At 41.5% G+C, this 19,035-nt stretch overlaps 1 protein-coding gene across 2 annotated transcripts in view; it reads left to right on the top strand.

Moving 5' to 3' along the window:
- Positions 1 to 13,348: 13,348 nt before the first annotated feature.
- Positions 13,349 to 19,035, top strand: part of FAM3C (FAM3 metabolism regulating signaling molecule C) — a 47,039-nt gene continuing 41,352 nt past the window's right edge. For both annotated transcript variants that reach the window (XM_061197989.1, XM_061197988.1), the window contains exon 1: positions 13,349 to 13,560. The gene's annotated coding sequence lies outside the window, so the exon portion shown is untranslated. The remainder of the gene's footprint in view (positions 13,561 to 19,035) is intronic.

Here is a 19,035-nt window from a genome sequence, read left to right as displayed (position 1 = left end):
GATCTTTTCAAAGCCAAGATGACTCATTCCTTTCCTTGAATTTTTCAATTTTGAAAGACAAATTCACAGCCTTTTCTTTTTGAAACTCACCTCACAAATTTTCATTAGGGTCTTGGCTCACAAGAAACCCAAGTGGATAACATGTGCTCCTTGAGTGTCAGCAAATGGCTAGTTTGTGAGTTTATGAAGGGTTTAAACCTGTCTTAAGCCAATTTGCTCATTACAACTTTTAGATTATTTGTTATAGTTACTGGTTGTTACCAATAGAGGTAGTTGAAGGTTAATATCTACAAATTTTTCAACAGTGTATAATGAAAGTGAGCCTTGGACCAAAAATTTGCCATATATACATTTATTAAACAAATGTTTACTAGCAAGTGGGCACAAAACAGGATAAAACCGTTGATACAAACTCTTCTATAAATTCTTTGAAATCCCAGTTCTCTGTACTCTGAAGAGGTTTGAACACAAGTTGCATAAGAGGTCCGTGTGATACTGACACAATATTCTGGAGTCAGGAACATTCTAGAGGCGGTAACTTTAGGGATCATCCTTCAGAATACAAGTTACTAGAGTCTTATACCTTGTTCATACAATGGGGAGGGAATCTTCTAAAATATTTTTCTAATACATATATCACAAAGCCACTAATTCTGCCAATGAGTGAACACGGTTTTTAACCTTTGTTGTACTGATTAGCAAGGTCTTTGGTGTTGACGGGAGACAAAGACATCTGTAGCCCTTGTGGTATAGCTGCTTCTGGGGTGCAGCCTTCCTTAAACGTGAAGAGGTAACCCCAAAATTGTGAATTTCTGATTAAGGCACTGACTATTCTAGAGTCGAGCTCAAATTAAAACAAATGTGTCATCAGGTTGTCAAGGCTGAAGCGCTTTACAGTAACATACAGATGTCGCAGCAGCCGCTTAAGCTTTTCCCTCATTCTTGAGACGTGCGCACATGACCTCTTCTAAGCTAAATCGGCTTCTCTGCACCTCATGCAAAGAGCAGCTTTGGGGGAGTTGGGAGATTAGAAGGTTTAGTGGAAGAAAGGCTGCCCAGAGTTAGGGGGCAGTACCACAGCCTGAGAGCCAAGAAGAGTTACCTATCGGGGTCCACTCAGCAAGAAGGGCCCTGAATGTTAACCCTGGTGGCTTAATGTCCAAACAAGTTCACATTGTAACATACCTAACATGGCTGGTCACCTTCTTCAGAGATTAGCTCCCTTTCTGACTGGCAATTTCTGGCAACAGAGCTTTCCACCTTTTCTGTCATCTAAAATCATAATTTTGGTACATTTCCTCTCTGAGTTTTCACATCCATTCCATCCCAAAGCCTGTCTGGTATCCCTTTATGGTATTTCCCAAACTACGACATCATTTGTGGGGCCCAGTGCAAAATAAAAACACAGCACGCCTGTTCGAAAAGCAGAAAAAAAGACACCGTGAAAGGAGCTAAGCAGTCTTTCTCTCTCAGTCTGTCCTGGTGTTTTTTCATTTGTGATTCAATGAAGCACTCCCTCAACATAGGGTCACTCAGGGCTTCCCTAGTGGTGCAGTGGTTAAGAACCCGCCTGCCATTGCAGGGGACACGGGTTCGAGCCCTGGTCCGGGAAGATCCCACATGCCACGGAGCAACTAAGCCTGTGCGCCACAACTACTGAGCCTGCATGCCTAGAGCCCATGCTCTGCAACAAGAGAAGCCACCACAATGAGAAGCCCACACACCACAACGAAGAGTAGCCCTCACTCGCTGCAACTAGAGAAAGCCCGCGTGCAGCAACGAAGACCCAACGCAGCCAAATAAATAAATAAATAAAAACATAGGGTCACTCAGTCCCCGCCCCATGACTACTGGCAGCCAGGTCCACTGTCCCATTAGCTGCTGGATCACATTCCGGGCCCCAGGTGGGATCAGGAAATCCCCAGTGGGCAATGACCCATAAGATTACAACCTCTGTGCCAGGACGTGCTTAGTGGCTAGGTGGGAGAGGGACAAGAGCTTGCTCCCAGGGAGTTACCCACTGAATATGTAATGGCCCTGCCAGCTGGGGCTGGGCCTCCAGGCCCCTCTGTGACATGCTGCAGAGCATGCATGCCCATCTGTAATCCTCTCCATGCCAGCAGGAGGCCCCACTGGGGCAGAGGGCGGCAGTGATCACTAGGCCAGGACAGGGAAAGGAAGCTGGGCACAGCCAAGGACACCAAGGGTGGGGCATGAGGCTGGTGGTAGAGAACCCACCCTGGGGAGATGAGGAGGCTTGGGGAGGTGGATAGGATTACTGGTGAACAGTGGCTCCACACATCCAAAACATGCTTCACTGCTCCATCAGATTTCACTTACAAAACACAGATTGAAAGATAAAGTTGTTAAGAATTTTAAGACAGTGACCACAGAGCATTAAACCCCAAGCAGGGTCCTTGTGACCGTGGGGCCCTGTGATGGTTAGCTTTATATATGTCCACTTGACTGGGTCACTGGGCACCCAGCTATGCGGTCAAACATTATTCTGGGTGTTAGCGTGAGAGCGTTTTAGGATGAAATTAACATTTAAATCTGTAGACGGAGTAAAGCAGATTGCCCTCTCTAACGTAAGTAGGCTTTATCCAATAGGTTGAAGTTTGAATATAACGAAAAGGCTGACCCTCCTCTGAGTAAAAGAGGATGCATCCTGCATGACTGCCTCCAAAATGGGACATGAGCTTTTTCCTGCCTTCAGACTCTGCCTAGGTCTTCAACCTGCTGGCCTTGGGACTGGAACTACCTTAGTAGCTCTTCCGGGTCCCCAGCTTGCCAGCTCACCCTGCAGATTTGGGGACTTAGCCTCCATAAAAGCATGAGCCAATGACGTATATTAGCCTATTGATTCTGTTTCTGTGGAGAGCCTGACTAATATAGGCTCTACATGACTGAGCGCTCCCCTGCAAAGCCTACCTTGGGTATCTTCCATACCCTTCAGTTTCTTTTGATTCCCACCTTTGCAAGGTGAACTCAGAACTTTGTCTCTTCTTGGGAGCCCTATGCCAGAGCTCCCAGCTAATCTCTCATTTGGGGCACTTCCCTGTCAGAGTCTCACAAATAAAATCAATCATTGCCACCCTCTTTTAAGAAGCATCCCATGGTTCTCCTTTATCATGAACTTCCTTAATTACATTAACACTTTGGGATCTAGCCTCAATGTAAATTTTCCCTCAATATCAGCCATTTGCCCTCATTAATTTTATTTCCTTCATACTTACATTTGGGTACAGGGGTCGTTTCCACCACAATACTTTTGCCCACATTTTTCTTCAAGCCTGAAATGAAGCCTACTGCCCTTTAAGGCCCAATTTCAGTTATTTTTTCTTTCATATAGCCCATGAGAAATCTACCTAACAGCAGTTTACAATGGACTAACCTTCTTGGATCTCCTGTTCTTGACCCCTGCCCTCACCTGTATTTATGCATTTCTTGTATCTACTGTCATAAGCTTTGGCATGTATTTTTCCCACAGTGTGACTACAAGTTATTCATAGATACCATGGTACATGGATCATGTTTCCTAGGATGATATTATGTTCCTATTAGTAGCTCAAAGAATATTCTTGAAAGAATGAATGGATGAGTTAATTATTGCTCATTGTAGTAGCTTGAATGGTGCCCCCCAAAAGATATATCCACATCCCAACCCCTGCACTTGTGAAGGTGACCTTATTTGGAAAAAGTTTCTTTGTAAATGTAATTAAGGATCTTGAGATAAGAGCATACTGGATTATCCAGCGGACCCTAAATCCAAAGACAAGTGTCCTTGTAAGACACAGAAGAGGAGAAGACACAGAGAGAAGAGGAAAAAGACAGGTGACAAGAGACACATTGATTGGAGTGATGCATTCACAAGCCAAGGAACGCCTGAAGCCACTAGAAGCTGGAAGAAGAAAGGAAGAATTCCCCCCTAGATCCTTGAGGGAGCACAGCCCTGTCAGCCCCTGATTTCAGAATTCTAGCCTCCAGAACTGTGAGATAACGAATTTCTGCTGTTTAAACCACCTAGGTTTTGGTAATTTGTTATGGGCAGCCTTAGGAAACTAACATATCCATCTTTCCCTTGGGCTGTTTGTAGAATTAGTCTCCATTATGTCTGTGTATAATAGTAGAACCATTTTTATCTTAGACACTAACAAGACAATTGCTGTAGGCGCCTCGTATAATATGTACTGTTTGAAATGTTTAAAATCTCGGGTGCAAAATTCCTCAGGCTCGTTCAAAAACTGACATTCAAATTACATGATTTTTCAAGAATGCTGTCTTACTCTAATAGTTAAAAATGCCTCATGTGTATTCTAAAACCTTTTATTTTGAGATCATTGTAGATTCACATGTACATTCACATGTAGATACCCAGTTGGTAAAGTCAAATGGTAACATCTTACAAAATTATAGTGCAATGTCACAACCAGGATATCAACATGGATACAATCCAATGATCTTATTCAGATTTCCCCAATTTTAATTGTACTCATTGGTGTGTGTGTATATAGTTTATATAATTTGATCACCTTTATTGGTTCACGTATCCACCACCTCAGTCAAGAAACAAAACTATTCTTCTGCCGCAAGAATCCCTCAGATTGCCCTTTTATAACCATACCCACCTCCTTATGTCCCCACCCCCAACTACCCTTGAGGATAACAAATTGGTGAATCTCAAGAGAATTATGCTGAGTGAAAAAAGTCAATTCCAAAAGGTTATATACCATACGATTCCATTGTATAACATTCTTGAAATGATAAAATTACAGAGATGGATAACAGGTTAGTGGTCGCCAGGAGGTGTGTATTCTCTTGAAAGTAAAAGTTATTTAAAATTTCTCAGGGGACTTAAAGTTGTCTTGTACAGCAAATTAGTTTTTTGATTCAGTAAATATTTAGGGAAATCTTTTGTTCGCCTGACATTATTTTGACACTGGGAATACTCAATCCTTGCCTTGGGAAATGCACTAAAATGTCAAATGAGAAGACTCTCATTATATGGAATAATATGTTAAGCCCTTTGGTGGGGAAAATGACCCACCATGTATGAGAGGCTCAAAGAGAGACAGGATATAACTGAACAATAACAACAACAACAAACAGACAAACTGTTGATGGAAATAATCAATAAACAAGCTATAATAGGAATAGAAAAGAATTTTATTTGAGCCAAACTGAGGGCTATAGCCCAGGAGACACAGATTCAAGAAGCACTTGAATTGTGTTCCATCCGACTAGAAATTGGAGGAGGTTTATAAAGGCAAAAATCACAAGGTTACAGTTAGTTACATGAGTTATAGTTGGAGCTGGCAAGAAGTAAGGATGCTGGGACTTCCCTGGTGGTTCAGTGGTAAAGAATCCACCTTACAATGCGGGGGACGTGGGTTCGATCCCTGGTCAGGGAACTAAGATCCCACATGCAGCGGGGCAACTAAGCCCACGCAACACAACTACTGAGCTAGAGCCCGCGTGCTGCAAACTACAGAGCTCACGCGCCCTGGAGCCTGCACGCCACAACTAGAGAAGAGAAAACCTGCACCCCACAACTAGAGAGAAGCCCGAGCTCCACAACAAAAGATCCCGCATGCCTCAACAAAGATCCCGCGTGCCGCAACTAAGACCCGATGCAGCCAAAAATAAATTAAATAAATAAATAAATCTTTAAAAATAAGGTTGCAGCTGGCAGCTGCTAGCAGATATTATTTTGAGAACAGCTGGTGGTGTCCTTGAATTCGATACAGTTTGGAAAATTCAAGTTATCAGTGATGTAGGAACATGTCTGAAACCACAGTGGGCACCTAGCTCCATTATGAATGCCTGAATTGCAGTTATTCTATTTTGATTTTTAGATGCATTCTTTTCTTTAATGGTTAAAGCAGATGTACAATGCATGTTTTACAGACCATAAGACAAACTGTTCTAGGTAGCATAAAGTTCAAGCCAAATCTTGTATAAGCCAGAATGACTTCCCCATACTTCAGTATGTGAAAATTTCTTCCATCAAAACAAACAAACAAAAAAAATGAAAAGGGATGGAATTGAAGAACAGGTACAATGGTGATTACTTAAGAAATAAGTAAAAGTTCTGTCTCCAGTAATGAACTGTGAGAAACTGTGAGAGAATTCGGGAGATGAGTTAAGGATGTGAGAGAGTAAATAGTTTAGGTTAAGATACAGGTGCAGACAGTTAATAATAAGCCACGTGGCCTCTGGATTCCTGGAAAAGGGTAAATGCACCAGTGATGAGCTTGACCACAGGTCTACCATTGGTGATGGAGAGATGATAGTTCTGCTGGGCTGGATAGAGCCATGAGGTGTCATCTCCTATGAATCAGACAAGCTGTACATGAAGCAGTAGTACAGAAAACAGCTGAACAACAGAGCCTTACAAAGATGAGTCCCAAGAGTTTTAGGGAGAACCAAAGTAAGGCCGTGCAAAGTTCCAGGACAACTGGCAGTCTGAACTGATAAGCAGATATCTCATCAAAGTTTTGCAGGCAGATCAGGGGGACAGGTGGGTGAGGGCATTTAAGAATTCTCTCATTCTCATATGGCAAATGAGTTTTATCTCCTATACTAAAAACTATACTAAATGTTTCCACTACTAAAGAAAATAAACCCAAACTTTGTCAGGGAATTGTTATTGTTTTCATTTATGGGGCGGAAACTGGCTTGGACAGAGGAAGCAACTTGCCTAAGGTCACCTAGCAGCTAGTAATAGATAGGGCCAGCATCTAAATTCATCTGTCTGATTCCAAATCCAAGCCAACTCTCCCATCTCAATGATTCGGTCAGGGAGGGGTGTCCTGGAGGTACAGAAGAGAAACGGAATTTGGGAAGGTGACATTATTTTGGAATCTATAGAAACTGAAGGTTAAATTCCCCACTCCTGGCTTTTTAAAGTGAAGTGAGCAATTTCCCTGGCTTTTGTTTCAGGAATAGAGATGGAAATTTTGAGTATTGGATAGAACTCCACAAAATACCAGATGCTATATTTGAGCAGAACTTCTCTGGGTAAATAAATTACACTTAAAAATATGTACCAAAACTCAGTGAGGCCACAGCAGTTCTACAAGAAACATTTCAAAATAAAAGTGCAAAAAATGAACAGGTTAGGGACTCATAAATATCGTTTCATATTTAATCAGGATACAAGTTCAGAATAGCTCAGATGTGGTATCTTGGTGGGGGGGTGGGGGGTGGTATTGAAGAAACTGCAATAGAAATTGACCTAAAATTAAATGCGGCTCATGAAACAAATTTTGGTAGGTAGACTGATTCCCTTCCCTATCTAGGCCACAGGTATATCAAGGAAAGGCATTTTGCACATACAGCCTTGCACAAGTCATACAGACTATAGGATTTGAAAGTCAATGGCATGGTCTGGGATTCCAATGTTTCCGTCTAATTCTTTGGACAGGTGATATTGAAATGAGTAACATTAGGAAAAAGGTTCAACAGATTTAAGAGTGTATAAAACTACGTGAAAAGAACACACAAAGATGGCAGCAAAGCATGGAATAGGTTTGGTTTTGTTTTATTTTGTTTTGCTACTTGTATGTTTCTTAGACCTGCTGTAATCACATGGGATTTTGGCCTCCTGGAGTGTTGCTGAATTATGTTTAGTGACCACTAAATCCACTAGAGAACAGGTCTTAATGCAATACTAACCATTGGATGATATTTTGTTACCCATATTCCTGTGGCTTGGCCCTTCAAAGCAAACAATGCATTACAATTTAATGTAACTAGAGATCTTAATGTTTAATAAAAATACCACAGTCACAGTGAATCCTTTTGTGCTTAGACTAAAGGGTTCTCGTATTCAGTTCTTAATCAAGGACTGAAGTTACAGACTGAAGCAATTATGTTTTAGGAAAATACAAAGTTTGTTCCGTATTTGTTCAGTTGCTTCTTAGAGGATTTTCTGATAGATTTTTTTTTTTTAATGAAATGTGGAAAGAAGTGTTTTTAGATGACTTTATGTGAGGCTTATTCATTCATTTAATTAGAATTAGGGGTGCAGTCACATTTTCCCATTTGCTCTGTAGCAGTAAAAAAAAAAAAATTTTCTCCCAAGGTCTGATAAATATATATTTTAAAATACCTCATAGACTATGTGAGTATTGTGTACATGCAAGATATGTGTTGTTTCTGTGTGTGTGTGTGTGTGTGTATGTGTGTGTATTTAGGCTGATCTCTGGCTTCTGTATCTTTGCTTGGCATTACAAACAGGTAACATTGCCATATAAGACTTCAAAAAGTATTTTTTAGATTATGATGCTGAGTCAGAAATTTTTCTAGCCAGTAATATTTTATAAAACAGAATAATAAACTACTCTTCTGAAGAAACCACTAGTAATCTTAATAATTGTTTATAATACACACTTGTACATACTTTCAGGGAAAGGGAAGTTTCTTTGCAGTCATGATTACAATACATATTTTAGATGTGGGTTACCATATTCAGTATATTATTTAATATGATTTATAACCAAGACAAAAATGCCAAATTTTCCCACACTGAAAGATCTATTAAAAGATCTAATCCAAACCAGAATTTCCTAGGGAGTAGCATAAAGATATCATTAAAAAAATCCAAATTTTTATGGTCTCTATAATTTTCTTGTATGTTGCTAGAAAAGCAGTAATAGATGGAAAACTAGAGTACTTCTTTACGTAAAAATACATTTGTTATAATGATTTCATTTTATCTTACATATGTTTCATGGTAAATTAAACCACTTATTTTGTATAGACTGTGTTACTTATGGACCAAATACAGTGTCATGAAATCTGTGGGCTTGCTAGTTCATTTTTTTAGCTAGTTTTTTAAATGATACTATTTTGCTTATATGAGGTATCTAAAGTAGTCAAGCTCATAGAAATGGAATGCAGAAGGGTTGCAATGGATTGGAGAGACAGGAGGATAAGGAGTTATTGCTTAATGGGTACAGAGTTTCATTTCTTCCAGATGAAAAGAGTTCTGGAGGTGGGAGGTAGTGCTGATTGCACAACAATGTGAATGTACTTAACATCACCAGACTGTACACTTAAAAACAGTTAAAATGGTAAAAATTTATGTTAAAGTGGTAAATGTATCTAAGGAAAGGAAAGGAGGGGAGTTTAGGGTGAGGCATTTAGGCAAAAGTCCATCTGACTCATTCAACACAGGCTGTGAGAAAGAGAAGTCAGGAAATTTGGAGTCTTTACAGAGACAACTAGGATTAAACTTGGCTCAACTGATGACGCGTTTAGCTTGGCAGGAAAGGAGTTGGTAGGATGAGAGGGTAACACTGGTGTCCCATGTCTTATACCTATAGGCTGGAGGAAGTTTGAGAGTCCTGAATGCACACTTCTGTAAACATTCTGAACAACAATTTTTAAGCCACACCTGGGTGTGGTATTTAACTTAGTGTAGGTATCGTATTTGACACTTTTACTCTTGTTTTTATTAGTCTACCTCTGTTTTTTCCCTCCCCCTGATATTCTTTAAAAGCTAGGAGAGTTCCTGGCTATCTCTCTACAAGTTTGACTTTACAATCCAGTATAAGCATGCTTTAATATCTTAATGTCATCCCACTCCTAGGACTTGTCAGCTTGCATTTATGCATGTATGTATGTATGTATGTATTTGTTTATTTATTTTTACTTTGTCTTTTTACAAACCTTTTCCTCCATGTTTCAGTAACTTATCACTACATAAAAAAACTACCAAAAAACTTAGCAACTGAAAACAGCAACAATGATTTCTCGGGCTTCCCTGGTGGCGCAGTGGTTAAGAATCCGCCTGCCAAGGCAGGGGACATGGGTTCGAGCCCTGGTCTGGGAAGATCCCACATGCCGCGGAGCAACTAAGCCCGTGCACCACAACTACTGAGCATGTACTCTAGAGCCCGCGAGCCACAACTACTGAAGCCTGCGCGCCTAGAGCCCGTGCTTCGTAACAAGAGAAGCCACGGCAATGAGAAGCCCACACACCGCAACGAAGAGGAGCCCCCGCTCGCCGCAACTAGAGAAAGCCTGCGCGCAGCAACGAAGACACAATGCAGCCAAAAATAAAGTAAATTAAAAAAAAATAATAAATTAAAAAAAAACAAAAACAATGATTTCTCAAGATTCTGTGGGCTGGCTGGTTCCCACGTGGTATTGTCTGGGGTCACTCATGTGGTGCACTCAGCAAGCAGCTTAGCTGGGGCTGGACCACACAGATGACTTCACTCATCTACGACTCTGCGTGGCTGGATGGTTTGGGTCTAACTAGGCCTCTCTTCCACTAACGCTTCTTTTGTTGTTGTTGTTTTTTAATTTTATTTTTATTATTTTTTTGGCTGCATTGGGTCTTCGTTGTTGTGTGTGGGCTTTCTCTAGTTGCAGTGAGTGGGGGCTACTCTTCGTTGTGGTGTGTGGGCTTCTCGTTGCAGTCGCTTCTCTTGTTGCGGAGCACAGGCTCTAGGCGTGCGGGCTTCAGTAGTTGTGGCTTGCGGGCGCAGTAGTTGTGGCTCACAGGCTCTAGAGCGCAGGCTCAGTAGTTGTGGTGCATGGGCTTAGCTGCTCCGTGTTGGCCTCTCTTTCTCTCCACGTAGTTTCTTCTCGTTCAGTAGCCTGGTCTGAGTTTCTTTATGTGATGACTGGATCCTAAGAAAATGGAAGCTTCAAGGCCCAGAAGTTACACAGCAGCACTTTAGCTGCATTCTGTGGGTCAAAACAAGTCCCAGGGCCAGCCTAGTTTGCAGAGGAGGGACACAGACTCTACGTAAAAGTGGCACGAATTTACAGGAATGGGAGGAATTGTTGGTGGCTGTATTTGCAGGCAGTCTACTACTCCATATATAGATAACTGATGCCGAATGAAATATTCTGCTTGAGAATGGGTCCAATCAATATTCTGAGGCTTTTCATCAAGTTTAACCTTTAGCAATATTATATAATCTTTATGTGGGAAACAGTATAGTATAAATTATAGTTTTATATAAAACCTTGTACCCATTGAAGAGAGAATTAATTTTCTTTTTAAGTATAGACAAGAGTGAGCTTTGAGGCTTGAATTTTGGGCATGTGGGTTTGAATCTTGGCTCTGCCACATACTAGCAGCAGGATCTTGGACAACTTTCTCTTTCTGTCATGCACTTTTATTCTCTGTATTTATAGGATTATTGTGAGGATTATATGAGTAAATATATATAAAGTGCTTAGGAAAGAGCTTGGCACAAAACAAATACATAATAAATATCGGCTTTAAAAATATAAATTATCATTACCTATTATGTAACACAGCAACACTTCTTTGGATTAAGCCTCTTGGAGCTGCAAAGTTTTCTGTAGTCTTATTAAACGCAATCACTAATCCTGACTATTTCTCCTGCCTCCCCACCTCTTGCCAAGTAAAAAGGTAGGTGAAAAAACTGGTTGATTAACAGCTGCTCTAAAGAAGTGATTTACCAACTTTTAAACATTGCAATCCCTATGAAAAAATATAATTTACATTGTAGGCCAGGACACTGTAACCTACTCAACCACACTTAACACTGTACAATTGTTTCATGAAACAATACTTATCCTCAAGTTGTGCTGTGAACTCTGATGTTTTTTGTTCTATTCTATTTCAGTGAATCAACAACAAAATATTGGTTGTGACCCACTATTATTAATTTCATTACCTACTGAAGGGTTCTAAGTTACATATTATGGTCATTGGATATTCAACACACTTTCAGTCCAGAAATTGTTTCAAGTGTGGTGCTATATAGCATATGTCATTTTCATACAGGCCAACTTGGTTATGGAGCAAAAAACTTTTTTCACAAATATGGCCTGACCTCCCTAATCAAGAGGCTTCTAAATTCTTTCAGTGGGACCTGAGGAACTAGGGAAGGCACGGTGACAGTACATGTTGTATTTTGGTATCATAAGAAACAAAGTGCGTTGTTTGTTTGGAGCTAGATTGACTAGGCTGGAATTCCAGCTTCACAACTTAACTACCTTAGATGTTTGAACAAGTGATTTAAACTCAACTTTGGAGTCTTGGTTTTTTTATTTATTAAAGCAAAATACAGATCATATTGACTTTGGTTGAGTTGTGAGCATTAAATGAGAACACATTCCTAAAGGCCCATCAAGGTCCAAGCAAAATAAGGCTCTCAGAATGCATTTATTGCTTCCTCCTCCTACCATGGAACACAAACTTCCAAATTCATAGCTGGTACTTAAGTTCTGTGTTTTATATTTTGCAGGAAAGTTAAGACTTGGTAGAAGACAACTATGGATAGACCCTATTATTTCTTTTTCTTTTTTTTTAGATTTATTTATTTATTGATTGATTGATTGATTGATTGATTGATTGATGGATGGCTGTGTTGGGTCTTCGTTTCTGTGCGAGGGCTTTCTCTAGTTGCGGCAAGCGGGGGCCACCCTTCATCGCGGTGCGCGGGCCTCTCACTGTCTCGGCCTCTCTTGTTGCGGAGCACAGGCTCCAGACGCGCAGGCTCAGTAATTGTGGCTCACGGGCCTAGTTGCTCTGCGGCATGTGGGATCTTCCCAGACCAGGGCTCGAACCCGTGTCCCCTGCATTAGCAGGCAGATTCTCAACCACTGCGCCACCAGGGAAGCCCCAACCCTATTATTTCTTTAATGCAATTTAATTTCTACAACCATGTATTGTTCCGCTATTCTACCTAATAATAATGATGAGAGTTATAGTTATTAATTATTCTGGAATATGTATCGGAATTATGAAACCATTTTGTGTTCTCAAGTTTTGGATAGTGAGACTTGGATTGACTTCTCAATTAACAGCACAATCGTGGGAAAAGGTGTGTACAGGAGAAAAACATTTCTAACTGTCGGGTTGCTAAATAAATGAAACAAAAGTGAGGTGCAAAATACAAGCACTACCTTTCTCCTTGGGTCAGACATTTGGGGTTACCAACGTTCTAGCGTTCCGACAGGTAGTATTTTCACCGTAGGTTAGTTAGCTTTTAAGGAGTCAAAAGGAAATCGTCTACGCCCTTACGTTGATATGACCGTCTCGTATACCCTATCTGGTGGACTTCTAGAATGGGACTGATTACTTTAAAATTTCTTCCTTTAAGGTGGGGATTATGGAAGTGTGGGTCAAGGCCGGGTGTGGTGGGAAGAGGCGAGACCTATTTGCCCTCTTCTGGGGTGCAGCCGGCCGCCGCCCCTGTGACTCCCACGTGGCAGGTCCCGAAAGCGCAGCGCAGGCGGGGGGCGGGGCCGCAGAGCCCTCCCTCTCAGCTCTCCGGCCCTACCCTCCGGCCTGCGAGGCGCCCGTTCGGTCCTCCACCGCCAGGGGGCGGGCGCGGCTTCCCGGCGGCGGGGCCCATTGGCCGCGGCGGGGAAGCGAGGGAGGCGGCCCAGCGGCTAGCTGGCTTCCTCTTGGCCACTCGCGGGGGTGAGGGGAAGCCGTAGGAACCCGGGAGGAAGCGGAGGAGCGAGCGGGAGGCGGCGGTGGCTCCTGTCGGCCTCCGGCAAAACTGACCGCAGGGAGGCCGGAAAGCGGGCGCGAGCGGCGGAGAGGCGGGCTGGAGGCCGGTGAGACGCACGGGGAGGCGGACGGAGCCGCGGCCGAGGGCGGGGAGGATGGAGGGAGGCTGGGGGCAGCCGGGCACCCACTTTCACCTTCATCCTGTGGTCACCCCGCGACCGCCGGCCCGGGGTGTGCCCGGGCGTGCTCGGGTCGTCGTGGCGCGTCCCACCGAGGGCAGGGCGCAGCAGGACCAGGGCACCAGAGCGTGGTTGGCCGGGGGTCCGGGCTGCCGCCCCCGCGCGGGCATCCCCAGTACGGTGGCCAGCCCTCTGGCTCCGCGGAGGGCGGGGCGGCCACTGCACCTGGCGCTCCGGCCTGTAACTGGCACCTGGGGCGCGCGTCCGGCCCGGGGGGTCTCCCGCTCGGGTCGGAAATGGGGGCCGAGTGCTCTAAAGAGGCGGCGATGGAGTTGTAGGTTGCATTTGAACTCTGAGGAGGGCGGTCTTGGCTCACTTGTAAAGTTTTAGTGTCTTCTAAGTTGGAAGTACTTTTTATTTTTAAAACCTATTTCGGCCCATTGGCATTCGGTGTCATTGATGGATGTGCTGTTCGTTCCTTTTTTTCTTTTTATTTCTTTTTCTTGTTTTTTCCCCATTTGTTTGCCGCCGTCCTCAGTTTCTACCATATGTTACGATTTGTGACCCTAGATCTAAATAATGAGTGTTGGACTGACGTTTGAGATTAAGATCTCCAGCTGTAATTTTTTGTGTTTTCATCATCCTCTACCTTTTGCTTTTTAAAATTTCGTGTCATACAAAACTATTTAATTGACAGAACCTTTTCTTTGTTTCTTTTTATTTGGCCGAAAAGAATATGAATACAATGATCCTAGATATTAGATTGCTTGCTAGGCACTGTGTCACGTGCTTTCATATGCACATTTATTTCTTACAACCCATAGAGTAGGTCCGTTTGTGTATCTTTCCCAATTTTACTGAGAAATTATGAACTCCCATAGACGTTACGTAGAGGTTGATGCTGACAGTAGATCCCAGACCCCTTGAACTCTTAACCACCTTTCAGGACTAATGGTATGCTGTCAAATTTTACAATTTTACATTAAGGGAAACCTTAATGTTATTCATATAGTGCATCATTGAGTACAAAGGGATCTCCATTTAATTTAGAACATACAAGTTACTAACTCATGCCATTCAGCAAGAGATTGGCAGAATCAGCATCCGGGTTGGTCATATCATTAACTGTCTCTTTTTAAAGGCTGCCAGTCTCTTGAGTTCTCTGGCAGTTTACTAATTAAATCACAGGGGTTTTTTTTCCAGTGTATACAGGTGTGAGAAGCTTTGTTTCACAGATTGTGTGTAATGTTTTCTCGGCTCATTAAAGACTAGCATTTCTTGATAGTAAGAAATAAAACGAGTTTCATGCAGTGATTCTCAACCTGGGGATCTCTCAGAATCACCCATAAATGAGGCTTTTTAAAAAGGACGCGGTCAGCCCCCCCCCCGCACCCCCCGGCCGCCCCCAAATCCCCAATGGAGGGGGCTTCTGTTTAAAAGGGAGTCAAAATAAGACTGAGCACCACTGGGTTAAAGTGACTTTTTAAATAAACCTAATATATGTTACAATTAAAAAAGAATTACTAACTAATCTTTTCATAATTAAAGAAGATACATTAAAAAGGGAAAAGTCACTGGAGAGAGGGTCAAAGGACAAAGAGATTGTTGAATGGTGAAAAGTAGTCCCTGTGGGGAATCATAAGAATGTTATTTTTTTTTTTACCATATATTTTAGGTCTTAAATGGACAGTCTCAGTATTCAACAATTTTTACATTCATTTAGACATATGAGAGTGCCTATATGTGCCAGTAATTATAGGTAAGGTGGATACTGTGTGAATAAGGCAGCCTAGGCCCTCACAAAGCTATTGGGTCGGCCAAAAAGTTCGTTCGGGTTTTTCCATAACATCTTATGGAACTTTAAAAGGTTTTGTGAATTTTATTCCGCTCCTAAAACTTTAAAAGGTTTTGTGAATTTTATTCTGCTCCTAAAATAGAGCCAGCTGATGTTCTCTCAGAGGAGGAAATTGTATTCCACTGCCTCTAAATTTCCACAGTTTACCCCATCAGTATTCTTTCATTGTCTCCTTCATCGGCCTGTTCGTTTGATTCAAGCTATTTTATTACTTACATCTGCCTTATTTATAATCTAATTAATTTTCATCTGTTCATTATTTTTCTAGTCTCTGGTGAGTTTTTAAATTTCCTTTAAAAACTAAATTTAATCCACATAACATAAAATTTACCATTTTAAGTGTACAATTCAGTGACATTTAGTGCATTCATAGTATTGTGCAGTCACCACTTCTGTTTAGTTCTACAACGTTTTCATCACCCTAAAAGGGAACCTCATGTTGGTGAGGTTACTCACCATTCCCCAACCTTTGGCAACCACTAGTCTGCTTTCTCTGTCTACAGATTTATCTATTCTGAATATTCCATGTAAATGGAGTCATAAAATAGGTGATCTTTTGTGTCTAGCTTCTTTCACTTAACATTATGTTTTAGAGGTTCATTCATGTTGTAGCCTGTATGAGTACTTCGTTCCTTTTTATGGCTGAATAATATTCCATGTATAGACACATATTACATTTTGTTTAGTCATTCATCCATTGATGGATCCTGGTGGGTTTTTGTGTGCTAGTGAGAAAAAGTTATGTGGACGTCTGTAGCTATGAGTCTGCATTAATTTTCATCATAAGTTCTGCATGGCTTGTTTAGATAGTATCATGGTTATCAGGGGTACTACTTGACTCTCCATACCATTCAGCATCTGCAGTTAGGTGATCATTAAATGTGTATTGAAGGACCTGTGGTCAACAAAAAAATGAATTTTTAAATTGGTTCAGAAAACTTTACACTAGAATCTTCTTACTACCAGTTCTTTGCAAATGGCTCACTTGCATCTCCAGGGCCCTTGGGCAGGTGGAGCCACTCTGCTCCTCCATTTCTTCACATAAAAAGTTTGACTGACAGAATTATGTCTGCCCTGGTGCAGTGAAATTCTACAGACTACTTAAAGACCGTATAAATGAAGTGAATGTATAGGGGAATTCTAAAACATTCAGAATAGGAACCTGTAACATCCCATCTGATGTAATGTAAAATATTATAGTTACATGAGGAGATGAAGATAGTTTACTACTTACACTCTCCTGTAAATTTGTGCCTTTCTCTCATCTCTTTTTGTAGCGATTTGTGAACTAGACACTTCTTTATCCTGCTTATGTTCAACTTATAGTTAACATGTAGTTTTATCTTTGCTGTTGTACTCGATAATGTCTGTTTCTCCCTCCCTCCCTTTCTTTCTTTCCATCTACCCATTCATCCATCTTTCTTTCTCTTCTTGGATGGTATAGTGTAGGATTAAAGTAGGTTACATTACAGCTGTTTAATTAACAGTTGTGGAGCTCTGAAGGAGCAGACAGAACAAAATGTCATTTTGTCTTGTTTTCTGTTTTTGGTATGTCTGTACTCTCAGTTACAGAAATCTGATCCCCATTTCATTTCTTCAACTGGATTATGACTTTTTAAGCAAAATTCTGCTTTGGTAGAGAGGAAACTGCCAAGAAAATATTGGGACAGTTTTAATTTTACACTCTGTTGTAACCATTGCAAACAGGAGTTCTCTTTGCTCTGTTCCTCAGCACATTATTTCCAGATTTATTCACTGCCCACCTCTCCCTCCTCACCCCCGCAGGAGACCTGGCCCAGAGTCAGGTTGATTTCCATTCATCGTTAAGGAAAGAATGAAGATTCCTGTCCTGTGAATTTTACCTTTGGGCTTTTTTGGCCTAGATCTGACTTACTCCCCACCACTACCCTAGACGTCTCTGTGTGTTTGGATTGGTGTACTGTTGGGCTGAAGTTCTCACGTCTAAGCTGGAATGAGGGTCACCTGGGGAGTTTAGTAACCGTACAGGAGTTTTAATCCTCACTCCACAGGATTCTGGGCTCAGGAGTTTGCCTCGTAAAAAGCCCACTGGTAATTTTGGTGCCCATGGTGTGTGTTATTTTATAGTTAGGGATTCAAAGAACCAGATACGATGTTTCACTGAATCTAAGATCTTTGTAAGGTACACCATTATTTTATTATTTTTAACCACAAAAATGTGGCTGTGAGCCTCATCCTGATTTAAAACTTGTTAAAATAAGGGAAGTAGTGTGTATCTTGGAATCAAAATACAGAGTGTTAGGTACCTGAGGAACTACAAGCTCCTCTTGTTATGGTAAAGGGTTATTACGAAGCTATGGGATAAAAGAATTATAATGTAACAATTCTTTAGATCTTTTACTTTGTAAAATTTGTTTATAATAGAGTTTAATATGTGATGCCTCTACTTGACATATGTTTGTAACGAAGATTATACTGATGACTTTGTTTTAAAATGCAAGGTAGCTGGATCATAGGGTGTAATGCACTCCAGTTTGGCCCCGTATTATTTTCATCCTACCCATTTCCAGTCTTTCACATGTTGGTGTTTCAGATCAGGTAAGAAGTCTTACTTTTAAGCTTCTGTGTACGTTAGCGATTTCCATTTTGTAATCACAGTCCTTTAAAATATTTACTTAATGTCACGTTGACATTATTGTGGCTTGATCATTTGATTTCTTTTTTTTCACTTTTTTTCTGTTAGAGAGTTCATAGCCCTCATTAATGCCAGCTAGCCGGTTATATGCATATACACCAGCCACCTACTGCCCTATAATGAGTAGTTTTAGGATATTGTGGTGGTAATTGGCATCAGCACCAAGTCTGGGTCAGAGTAAACCTGAACTTTGCTTGCCAACTTAAATAGAAACACCATGGTGACACATTGGGTCCTGAATGAGAGAATATCTGTAGATTAGGACACATCTTTCCTCATCAATGAGAATTCATTGAAGAGCAACCCCTCCTGCTATGGTGTTTCCTTAGTGACATCATTTTGGCAAACGAAATATTTTTGTCAGGAGAAACCTGCTTAACTATGTTAGATTTGGGATGGGGAAAGCTGAATACGTGTCCATTTAGTTTCTAATTACTTGAAGTATTGGTATTTACAGAAAACATGGTTAAATGCCTGTTGATCAACTGAAATATTTCAGAAATCTAATACCAAATTTCTGAAGAGGAAAGACTGTAGGTCTCTAGCAAATTCACATCACAGTGGTGGAAGGAGTTGTCGTCTGGAGTTCTCAGTGTAGGGTGAACACTGTTGCAATAGTTCTGCTCTTAGAGGGTAGTGTGCATGGGGTCTGGCAGGCTTGATTACTTCTCCCTGCACTAGTCACTGGGGCTAAGTCAGGACAGGCAGGGCACTTGCATGATGAGCAGGGCTCTTTGCTAACTGGTTTTTAACTCGGGGGACAGGCTGGGATGACAGTTATGGTTTGTCGTGTCTCATTCTTAAGAGAATGAAGTTTTACCCAGCTGCTGCAGAACAGATGGAAGTTTTCTGAAGTGTTACTCTCTCCAGGCAC

Source organism: Eubalaena glacialis, chromosome 8, assembly GCF_028564815.1.
Source record: "Eubalaena glacialis isolate mEubGla1 chromosome 8, mEubGla1.1.hap2.+ XY, whole genome shotgun sequence".
Taxonomy (NCBI): Eukaryota; Metazoa; Chordata; class Mammalia; order Artiodactyla; family Balaenidae; genus Eubalaena; species Eubalaena glacialis.
This window is presented reverse-complemented; position numbering and strand designations above follow the sequence as displayed.